Below are 12,728 nucleotides of genomic sequence, written 5' to 3'. Positions count from 1 at the left end.
CTATCGCTTTAAACACGCCACTCGACCTTAACTGCTCAACCTTCACTTGCTGACAAACCATACACTTAGCCACAAAATTGGCCACATCTCTCTTTGTACTGTTCTCCACCAATAGATCTCCTTCAAGTCTGGTACATCTTTGTTGAACCAAGATAAATTGTATACCTCGACTCATGAGCCTCTGTCAAGATCCTTTCTCGCATCCCATCTATATCAGGAACATATAGTCTGCCTTGGTACCTCAAGATACCATCACCACTAATCTCAAAAGCCATAACCTTCTGCTGGCTCACATCATCCTTGATCTACATCAAAATAGGTTCCAAAACATGCTTCTTTTTCACTTCAGCACCAAAATATGATTTATCCACTTCTTGAACAATCACACTTCTATCCTTAAAATCCAAAAGATGAACTCCAAGATTAGCCAGCTGGTGAATATCCTTCACTAATCCTCTCTTTTCCTCATCCACATGAGACAAACTACCCATAGACAACCTTTTAAGAGCATCAGCAACCACATTAGCTTTACTGGGATGGTAGTGAAGACTCATATCATAGTCTTTAAGAAACTCAAGCGATCCCCTTTCCCTGAGATTCAAATCCTTCTAGGTGAACACATACGGCAAGCTCTTATGGTCTGAATATATATATCAACATGAATCCCATACAAATAATGGCATCAAATCTTCAATGCAAACACCATAGCTACCAGTTTATGATGTTGCATCAAGACATAGTCTAGTCCCACACGAGACGTATCATAGTAAATAACAAAACTATTAGTACCCTCGGGTAGGGTCAAGATTGGAACTAAAGTTAACTTATCTTTCAACTTCTCAAAACTACCCTCACAAGCATCAGACCACAAAAAATTCACCCTTTTGTGAATCAACTTAGTCAATGGAGCAGTAATAGAAGAGAAGCTCTCTACAAACTTCTATAATACCCAGCTAAACCCAAGAAGCTCTGTCCACTTCTTAATTAGCCCCACTTTCTATGGATCCACCATTATCCTCTCACTGAAAACAATATAACCCAGAAAGATCACAACATTCTACTAGAACTCACACTTTGAAAATATGGAATACAATCATTGATCCTTAAGAGTATGCAATGCTACTCGGAGGTGATTGTTATGATCCTCCTCACTCTTAGAATACACCAAGATGTCTTTAATAAACACTATCATGAACCAATCTAAGAACTGCAAAAATACCCGATTCATAAGATCCATAAATGCAGTCTGTGCATCAATTAACCCAAATGACATAACAAAAAACTCATAAAGACCATAGCAAGTTCTAAAAGCAGTGTTAGGGATATCTGCCTCCATAATCTTCAATTGATGATAACCCAATCGAAGATTAATCTTAGAGAAACATCTAGCACCCTAAAGCTAGCCAAAGAGATCATCAATCCTAGAAAGAGGATACTTATGCTTCACTGTCACCTTATTCAACTATCGATAGTCTATGCACATTCGAAGGGACCTATCTTACTTACGCAAAAAAAGCACAGAAGAACCCCATGAAGAGACACTAAGACAGATAAAACCTTTATCAATAATATCATCTAATTGCTCCTTAAGTTCTTTCAACTCAATTGAAGCCATTATTTATGGAGGGATAAAGATAGGATAGGCATTCGATAGAAGATTAATCCCAAAGTCTATTTCTCTATCGGGAGGAATACCAGGAAGGTCATTGGGAAACACTTCAGGAAATTCATTAACAACAGGAATATATTATAAAGAGAGAACCTCAGAACTAGAATCTTTAACCCAAACTAGATGGTATAGAAACCCAGTGAAAATCAATTTTTGGGCACTAAAATAAGAAATAAATATTCCATTAGATACTAGAGAACTCCCTTACCACTCAATCACTGGTTCATTCAAGAATTGAAAGCTGACCCTATGGGTCCTAAATTCCACGGAAGTGTATCACAAATAGAGCCAAATAATTCCTAAGATCACATCAAAGTCTACCATATCAAACTCTATCAGGTCCACCAAAATCTCCTTATGAAGATAGATAACACAAAACCTCTATAGACTCTTCTAGACACAAAAGAATCACCCCTCGAGGTAGACATAAAGAAGGGATTAGAAATAAAGAAGGGATTAGAAATACACTTAGGACCAAAACCAAAATGAACAGCCGTATAGGAGGCACATAAGAAAGAGAAAACCCCAAATCGAGCAGACAATATATATCATAAGAGAAACGTTTTAACATATCAATAACGGCATCAGGAAATGCCTCAAATTCCTGATCGTTAGAAAGAGCATAAAGATGATTTTGGCCAGTGCCAGTACAAGAAGTAGCACCCTTTGGCGCTGGAATTGAAGAAGTAGCAACTGAAACTTTATTAGCTCACGTATCAATATCTAATAACAGAAAATTCCTCTAATTATGACCAGGCTGGCCATATTTAAAATACCAGTTCCTCTCCTCATCATAAAATCCATGGAGTATCTGCCCACAAAATCAGCAAAAAGGATAAAACAGGGCTCACTAAGCTCCATTAGCCTGAGACTGGGCACCTTGTTCCTTAAACCCATTGTTAGTCTGAAAGTGATTATCACCCGACATCTTAGGATAGGGAGCACTAGCCAAAGAATAAGAGTTAGAACTCCTCCAGTTCTTCTTCTTGTACCACTATCAACTATCTCTCCGAGTACCCTATTCTGAATACCTAAACTTTTTATTCTGCCTCCTGTCTATTTCCACTTATTTCTTCTTTGCATCTTTAACCTGTTGTATATACATCATAGGCCTAGATATGTCCACATCATTATTCAGTATAGCAGCCTTAGAATCCAACGCCAATCTATGTAACAAACCTGAATCAAACTTTCTCATCCTAGCCCTCACTCAAAATACCAACCCCGATCATAGCAAGACAACTGGTGAAATTTCAAAGCATACTCTTTCACACTCATCTTCCCCTGCCTCAAATTCACAAACTCCTATGTCTTAGCTTCCCTCAACTCCTAAGGAAGAAAAAATGAAGAAAGGCACCATAAATCTCCTCCCACATAGCTTGCTCATCATTATCACCCCTCGACTACTCCACTCTTCATACCACTGATATGCCACATCCTTCAACTAATACATAACAAACTTTACAGCCTTAGAATTAAAAGCATGCATCACCCTAAAATCCTGTCCATCTCATCAACAAACCCTATAAGATCCTTTTCACGACCTGAGACTATCCCTAATCATAAAACGAGGCTTAAGGCCAAAAGTTTTTTCAAGCTAACCCATGAACTGGCATAAGTTGTAAGGTACTGAAAGTAAATAACAAAATACTATGCAGAATCATTTACTTAAACAACTAAAATCAAATCAATAACAAGGAGTCTAAAACTTTCTGTTAAAAACATAGCTAATTGTCAAACTATCTAAAAGCCTCTAAACATAACGAGTTGATGGTCAGGACCCCAACTAACTTTGACTACTAAAATAAACTTGAACTAAAATATTAGAAATCGGGATAAGTAGTATAACTATTCCTTAACTAATGAGAAAACACCAAAAGTTGAAGTAGGATGGCACATGGTCTGTCTAAGTACGATTAGGAAACTAAGATTCCAAACCTATGTTATAAGACAACATAGCGCAAATAAGAGTATGCAAACAATTCCTTAAATGTACTAGTATGTGAGATAGGGACAACTGAAACACATATAAGTACTGAGTATGAATTCATGAATATGTAAAGAGAATGCAAGACTAAGAATAAACATGTACTAAAATAATTTGTAAAAGCTGAGTAACTGAATAACTAATAAACTGACACTTGGTCATGCAAACCTAAACTGGTATAGACTAAATATTGAACTAAGATAGTGGGAACTAACTACAACTAACATGCCCCAATCTGAGTAAATCGGGTTCTAATATATAACCCCAGTTGGAAGGGTGTTAGTACCTTGCAAGGGGTACCGACACTGGCTGGCGTGGATCCACTAATCTGATGTCCTAAAGGACGAGGATGTCATGCCTCTACTGACAAGGTACCCCTCATAATCTATGATAGTATCATAGGTCTGGAACTTAGGGACTGCTACTAACAACTCATGCCTAACTAATGGGAGAGCCGTCATCCCTACATTTTCTCAGTACTAAGTGTTACTACCAACTGAAAGACACTGGTATTATTATTTGTTTAACATGACTTGGTACTAATAGTACTCATTAATAAAAATACTTTAAAATTAATGATGCAAGCATAAATCTGAATGGCTTGTAACATGAAAATTACGTGCATGATTTTCCTAGTTATCGGGTGTTCATAACCCACCTGCACTATCTAATGCAGAATTTAACACTCCATGGTAGAAGAAAATCATATTTAACACACATTAATTCAATAATAAAACATGGTGCTGACATTTGCTTTATCAAACATATGGAAACCCCATTTTTATGTTGTTTATTTTCATGGTTTAGAATCAAAGCAATTGAGGAAAAATTTATAAAATGATAGTCTTCATAAAATTTCACCAATTTTGGGGAAAAAGGGTTTATACTTGTGGAAATAGCAAGTTCTTAGGACACAATGGCCAGAAGGGACCCATTGATGATTATCCCACATACCTAGTAGTGAGTGCCTTGAGAAATTCTTTGAAACTAATCTTATAATTAAGAAACCCTAGTTTAGTTAAGGAAGATGGGAAAATTGCCTCTTTGATCTCTTTTGAATGGAATATGGTTTAATTGATGAATTTAGGGCTTCTGGTTCCTTTTATACCACCCCTTGGGAAGCCAAAAAAAATATGGGTTTGGCTTTTAAAAGAGTGGGAAAAGACATAAAAGTCTCTATAAAAATATGTCGGGAAGCATGTTCTTGGTAATTACAACTAACCCTACACTTGTTGGGACTGACTATGAGTCGTAGTTTGGAGATTGACTCATGCAATCCTTACTGGTCAAGCTACGAGTCCACTATACGACTTATAACGTGTCATTACGGGTCATGTGCTGGACTCGTAACCACTAAAGGGGGATCTTGGGTATCATACTGTTGTGACTACAAGTCATTCCATATGACTCATAGCCACTGATTACGAGTCTTAGAGTTGTAGGCACTGGGACCAAATGTGGGATCTTCACTGCAATGACTATGACTCACTCATGAAGACTCATCATAAGTGGTTATGACTCATTTCTTGAGTCATAGTCATGGCAGTGTATCAGGTCCTCAAGGGACACTTTTCACAACTTTATCCCACGACATCGAATTAAGACGAGGCTTGATGCACTAGAAAGCTAACTTGACAACCTACCTTTTGGGAGGTTTAACACATGAAAACTTGGGGTATTATAATATCTCCCCCTTGAGATCATTGATCCTCAAAGGAAACTAGCTGAGATGGAGTACTAGGAAGACAGAGAACATGCATTTAATTCTTATGATTTGAATCATGATTAAATATCAAAAATCTAAATCTTGATACATGAACTGAACTGAACTTATGAATTCATGCTTTGACATAAGGATGGATGAATAACTGAGATAGAGAATGAGAGGATTACGTTAAGAAAATCATTACCTCAAGCTGAATTTGAATTCATAGAGAAGAGACAGAGATACTTGGTCCGCATATCGTCTTCCACCTCCCATGTATCTCCCTCGACAGACTAATTTCTCCATAGAACCTTAACCAAGGCAACCTCCTTATTTCTCAACCTACGGATCTGACGGTCAAGAATTTCAACTAGGACTTCCTCATAGGAGAGGCTATCGTCTACACCCACATTCTCTAAGGGCACAACTGAAGCTGGATCACCAATGCATTTCTTAAATAGGGAGCATGAAAGATGAGATGCACTGATGCTAAATATATAGGAAACTCTAGATCATAAGCTACCTTCCCAAAATGGCTCAAGATTTAATACGAGCCAATATAGCAGGGACTGAACTTTCCTTTCTTACCAAAATTCTCCACCCCTTTCATAGGCAAAAATTTTAGATATATTAAATCACTAACATCAAATTCAAGTTCTTTTCTCCTCACATCTACATAGGATTTTTGACAACTTGGGTTGTTTTCAGCCTTTCTCAAATCAACTGAACCTTTTTCATTGCCTCATACACTGAATCTGGCCATATCAAAGCATCCTCACCTGCTTTAAACCAACAAATAGGAGATCTATATAGCCTACATAGAGATCCTCAAATGGAGCTATCAAAATACTAGAGTGATAGCTATTGTTATAGGCAAATTCAATCAAAGGTAAGTGGTCATCCTAACTACCCTTTAAATTAATAACGAAAGCTCTCAAAATATCCTCTAAGGTATGAATGGTCCTTTCTGCAAGACCATCTATCGGGAGATGAAAAGCTATACTGAGATGAACTTAGATACTAAGACCCTTCTGGAAAGACTTCTAAAATGAGAGGTAAACTAAGTAACTCTATTTGAAATAATGGCTAATGGAACTCCATGCAACTTCAGTAACTCCCTAATACAGAGTTTAGCATAGTCTTTAGTTGAATAAGAAGTATGGATTGGCAAGAAATGAGTTGACTTGGTCATTTTATCCACAATGACCCAAATAGAATTATGCTGACACTACGTACAGGGCAACCCTATGATAAAGTCCATATTCATCACCTCCTATTTCTTAGTTGGCATGTTGAACTCCTGAAGCATAGCACTAGGTATATGGTGCTCAACCTTAACCTGTTGACAATTGGAGCACTTAGCAATGAATTCCCGTAAACATGGTACATATTAGTGGCTCCTGGGTGAATAAAATATTGTAAACCATGTGTTTTTGCTAAAATTACCACCCCAATCCATCCATATTCAATATACATAATCTACCATGACAGCGAAACACACTATTTCCCACTTAAGAGAAAACCTCCACCTTCTGATCTCGAACAACCTCCTTTAGTTTAGCCAAAATAGGATCCCTATTTTTCAATTCCTTTACCTCAGATTCCAAATAAGACTCTGAACTATTTTGAACCCATATACTACCTTCAGCCGAATTAACCAATCGAATACCAAATTTAGCAAGATAATGAATTTCACGAACTAACTCTTTCTTATCCTCCACAATATGGGAAAAACTTCCCATAGACTATCTACTAAGGGCATCGGCCACCATATTGGCCTTACTCGATAGATACAACTTATTCATATCATAGTCTTTCAACAATTCAAGACATATTCTCCGACTAAATTCAGGTCTTTCTGTGTGAACACATATTGTAAACTTTTATGGTCCGTAAATGCATCAACATAAACCCCATAAAGATAATGTCTCTAAATCTATAAGTCAAAAACAACTGCAGCCAACTCAAGATTATGATTCAGATAGTTCTTCTCATGGGGTTTCAGCTGTCTAGAGGCATAGGCTATGGCTTAACCTCGTTGCATCAAACACAACCAAGACCAACTCTGGAAGCATCGCAATAAACTATGAACCCATCTAAACCCTCTGGTAGAGTCAATACTGAAGCGAAAGTGTTTTGAGTTTTCAACTCTTGAAAATTCTTCTCGTAGGAATTTTACCACTGAAACTTGACTTTAATATGAGTAAGTCTAGACATGGGAGAAGCAATATAAGAAAATCTCTGAACAAATCATCTATAGTAATTGGCTAAACCCAAGAAACTCTTGATCATATATGATAGAGAGATGGGCCTAGGACAGTATCTCACTGCTTAGATCTTTTAAGGATCAACCCTAATGCCATCATCGAAAATAATATGACTAAGAAAAGCTACTGAGCTTAACTAAAATTCACACTTGTTGAACTTAGCAAATAATTATGATCCTTAAAGGTCTACAAAACAATTCTAAGGTGGTCTGGATGGTCATTTTCACTACAGGAATAGATAAGGATATTATCTATGAAGACAATAAGGAACATGTCCAAGTACTGCTTGAACACCCTATTCATCAAATCCATAAAACCTTTAGGAGCATTCATTAGTCCAAAAGACATAACTATAAATTCGAAGTGACCATACCGAGTTCTGAACACAGTTCTTGGAATGTAACATTCTCTGATTCTGAGCTGATGGTAACCAGATCGGAGGTCTATCTTAAAGAAATATTGGCACCCTAAAGTTGATCGAACAATTCATCAATCCTAGGGAGAGGTACTTATTCTTGATTGTGACTTTATTCAATTGATGATAGTCGATGCACATTCTGAGAAAGTTGATGTTTTTGCACATGAAAAGGACTGGAGCACCCCATGGAGAAATACTAGGCTAGATGAAACCCTTGTTTAGGAGGTCCTTCAACTATTATTTTAGTTCCTTAAGCTCAGCTAGAGCCATTGGTAAGGTGGAATTGAAATTGGCTAGGTATCTGGAAAGAGATCTATACCGAATCAATTTACCTCTCGGGAAGAACTTCAGGCATATCTTCAGGAAATACTTATGGAAACTCATTTACTACTGAAACTGAGTCAATACTTGGAATTTTAGAACTTGAGTCCTTGACTCGTACAAGATGATAGATACAACCCTTGGAAATCATCTTTCTTGCTTTAAGGTAAGAAATAAATCGACCTTTAGGCACTAAGGTCTACTCCTCCATTCTGTGACTGCTCATTAGGAAATTAAAACTAAACGTTTCTATTTCTATAGTAAACTAAAGCATATAAAGAGTGGAGCCAATCTATGATGAGAATGACATCAAAATCAGTCATCTCAAATACTACAGGGTGTACCGATGAAGCTTTTTGGGACATTATGACTTGTATACTCATTTGGCTATGATGGAACTGCCTACTGGAGTAGCCACTAAAAAGGGTTCTGCTAATATGTCAGGATTGATGCCGAAGTCTATGGATATGTAGGAAGTAACAAAAGAAAGTGAAGCTCTGAGGTCTAACAATGCATAAACATAAAGATGGAAGACTTTCATATTAGTAACCACATTAGGAGAACTTTTCTTATCCTGTCGGGTCTAGAGGGAATAAAGTCAGTTCTGATGCTACCTACTGGTGGCAGTGGAGGTGGCACCTTATTGAGTAAGGCAACCAACTGGTGCTGCTAATGAATTATCCTGACCCTACTAATGATCACTTCTGTCCTTCCATATACCCAATAGGAAATACCTGATCTTGTGACTTGCCATACCCAAATCATGCATCACTATCCACTATGCACTCACCCTGATGATTCTTACTATACCTCCTATAAATCGGATTTGTGTTACCACTATTCATGCTATCTTGGGACTTAGAGTGTGGTGCTCTATCCCAATTGTCCTACTTGAACTTAGGAACTGGAAAATTAAAGAACTGGCCAACGACAGAGCTAGGGCTGAAGATTTTTGGTGGAATTAAGAGTGATTCCTTTTATCTAACCTTTGTTGTAAGAGTTGAAGCTACCGGTTCTAACCCTCTTATTCTCCCTTTTCCTATTCCTTGAGTTTCTCCTTCTCAATCTGTTGAGCATGGACCATCAACATAGAAAGGTCTATCTCCTTAATCAACATCGTTGTTCTATACTTCATAACTATATCATTTGACACACCAGACATAAATGTGATCATTTTGGCCCTAGAATTAGCCACCATAGTCAGGAGCATACCTTTCCAGTTGGGTAAACTTAACTAAATACTCATTCACACTCATGCTATCCTACTTCAAAATGATGAACTCCTAAAACTTATCCTCCCTCAACCCAAGTGGGAAGAACCTATCAAAGAAGGCGATAACAAATTCATCTCATTCTACAGTCCCTACATCAGCACCCCTATCCTCTTTCTACTACTTGACCCAAGTATGAGCTACTCCTTATAACTATAAAGCATCTAAGTTAGCTCTCTTGCTTAAAGTAACACCTATGATGTCTGCTACTCATGCACAATCTAAAAACTCTTATGGATCCGCTTTACACTAAGATTCAGAGAACACTAGAGGATTTATCCGAGTAAAGTCTTGGATCCTAACAGCTGCCATGCTTACTACTTAGATCGACTGGGGTAATAGCCTTCTGATTATTTTGAGCAGACATAGACTAGCCAAAACTGTAAGAGGTCCTAAACTTGGCATAGGTGACATGATCATTCAAAGGGTTTTCATGTACAGATGGTGGTATGGCTGGTCCCCATTTATCCTTCTATTATTCCTTCAAGGAGGCATTTTCTATAAATGGAAGAGGATGAGTTAGAAAGAGAGGTTTAATGGAGTTCACACTCCATCGCACGACATGAATATAGAAAAAAGGGAAACATTTCTAAAATATTTTGTAGCCTCTCGCCCATAAGTGCGGTGCGCTTCAACCCATGCACAAGACTCTACCTAACACAGATTTCACACCCCTAGGACACTTTAAAACCTTAGGATCTGATATCAAGTTTTTCACAACTCGAGACCATCCCTAGTCATAACATGGTGTTTAAGGCAATAAGTGATCCCAAGCTAGCCCATAAACTGCATAAGCTGTAAGGTATTGATAGTAAATAACAAAATATTGTGGAAAATAATTTACTTAAAAAACTAAATATTAAATCAATAACAAAGGATCTAAAACTGTGCACAAAAAATATAGTTAACTGTCAAAATGTCTGAAAGCATATAAAACATAATGAGTTGATGAAATAGACTCCTAACTAACTCTGACTACTCAAATAAACATGAACTAAAATACTGGAGAGATGGAAGATAGTATAAATAATCCTCAACTAATGAGGAATCAACAAAAGCTACAATGAGATGGCATACGATCTGCTTAAGTACGATGGGGCAACTGGGCTTTCAAACCAACGTTACAAAACAACAAAGTGCAAAACTGAGTATGTGATAGTACTTTGAATATTCTGGTATATGAGATAAGGACAACTAAATAATATAAGTACTGAGCATGAATTCATGAACATGTAAAGCAAATACAAGACCAAGCATAAATATGTACTGAAATAATTTGTAAAAGTTGAGTAACTGAATAACTGATAAATTGACACTTGGTCATGCAAACCTAAATTGGTACAGCCTGAATACTTAACTAAGACTATGGGATCAAACTATAATAGAAATTCCCTAATCTGAGTAAATTAGGTCCAACTTGTAACCCTAGTTGGAAGGTGTTGGTACCTTTCTAGGGATACCAATACTGGCTGGCGTAGAGCCACTAATCAGATGTCTCTAAGGATGAGGTTGTCATGCCTCTACTAATAGGAGACCCCTCATTATCTATGGTGGCGTCGTAGGTCTGGAACATAGGGACTGCTACTTACGACTAATGCCTAACTGACGGGGGAGCTGATATCCCTATGTTAGCATGGTTCTAAGTTCTACTCCAAACAGAAAGACACTGGTATTATTATTCGTTTAACATAATTTGGTTCTAATAGTGCTCATTAAGAAAAATACTCTGAAAGTAATGATACAAACATAAATCTAAATGACTTGTGACATGAAAGTGGTAACATGCATGATTTTCCTTGGTATCGGATGTTCATAAACCTCCAGCACTATCTATTACAGAATTTAACATTCCAAGGTAGAGGAAAATCATATTTAACACTCATTAATTAAATAATAAAACATTGAGTAGACATTTACAAAATCAAACATATAGAAACACCATTTTTAGATGGGAATGCATTTTCATGGTTTAGAATCAAGAAAGTGAGAGAAAATTTATAAAATTATAGTCTTCATGAAATTTCACCAATTTTGGGGGAAAAAGGTTTTTACTTGTGGACATAGAAAGTTCTTGTGACTCAATGAGAAGAAGGGGCCATTGATAAATATCACATATAACTGGTAGTGAGATCCTTGAGAAATTCTTTGGAACTTAATTTGCTCTTGAGAAACACTAGTCTGCTTGAGAAAGATGGGAAAATTGCCTCTTTGATCTCTTTTGGGTGGAATATGGTTAATTGATGGATTTGGGGATTTTGGGTCCTTTTATACCACCCCTTGGGAAGCCAAAACGACATGGGTTTGGCTTTTGAGGGAGTGGTAAAATTCATAACAGTCCCTAGAAAAATATGTTGGGGAATATGTTCTCAGTCATTATGACTCACACTACAACTCATTGGGACTAACTACAAGTCGCAGCCTATAGTCCTATTCCGAAGATTGACTCAGGAATCCTTATTAGTCAAGATACGAGTCCACTATATGACACATAATGTCTCATTATGGGTTGCATACTAGAATCAAGGGGGATCTTGGCTATCATACTATTGTGACTATAAGTCATTTCATATGACTCATAGCCACTGATTACAAGTCTTAGGAAGGAGTCGTAGGCACTGGGATTGAATGTGGGGTCTTCACTAAAATGACTACAAATCACTCATGATGACTCTTCACGAATGGTTACAACTCATTTCTTGAGTCGAAGTCATGGCAGTGTATCAGATCCTTAAGGGAAACTTTTCATAACTTTTTCCATGACATCGGATTAAGACGAGGCTTGATGCATTGGAAAGCTAACTTGGTGGCCTATCTTTTGGGAGCTTTAAGACATGAAAACTTAGGGTATTACAATCCTTATCAACCTTATATCCAGTAAAGATCGAAGGTTTCAACCGAATAAGATGGTCAATACTAGTGACCTCGGAAGATGAAGAAACAGAACCATCACAGTCAAGCTGACGAGACTGAAACATCACTAACTAAGAGTTGATAAATAGATCAACAAAACTTGGAATTAAAAAGGTCTCCTTATGGAGGTGGTTCATGATCATCATCAGCCCGAGGAAGACTGGTAGGAACCAGTGGAAC

This window comes from Capsicum annuum, chromosome 2 (assembly GCF_002878395.1).
Source record: "Capsicum annuum cultivar UCD-10X-F1 chromosome 2, UCD10Xv1.1, whole genome shotgun sequence".
NCBI lineage: Eukaryota > Viridiplantae > Streptophyta > Magnoliopsida > Solanales > Solanaceae > Capsicum > Capsicum annuum.
The sequence above is the reverse complement of the archived record's forward strand: the minus strand, read 5'-3'. Positions refer to the sequence as shown.